This window comes from Tupaia chinensis, unplaced genomic scaffold (assembly GCF_000334495.1).
Source record: "Tupaia chinensis unplaced genomic scaffold, TupChi_1.0 Scaffold000098_2, whole genome shotgun sequence".
Lineage (NCBI taxonomy): Eukaryota > Metazoa > Chordata > Mammalia > Scandentia > Tupaiidae > Tupaia > Tupaia belangeri.
The window spans coordinates 1,349,679-1,349,951 of NW_006159561.1; positions in this window are offsets into that span (position 1 = coordinate 1,349,679).

Sequence of the window (273 nt, forward strand, 5' to 3'; positions counted from 1 at the left end):
CTTCTGTGGTGTTAGCCTCAGTGGAAGTGCTTGTAGTTGCACTGGTTGTTTCAGCTGAAGTGCTGCCAACTGTGGTTGTAGATTCAGTAGTAGTAGGAGTCGTGGATGCTGTGGTTAGAGCCTCAGAAGAAGTGCTAGTAGATGGTGTAGTGGTTGATTCAGTAGAAAGGCTGCCTGTAGTAGTCACAGCCTCTGTAGTACTGCCCAGAGATGTGGAGGTCAGTTCAATTGAAGTGGTGGGCACCGTTGTGGTTGTAGAATCAGTAGGAGGAG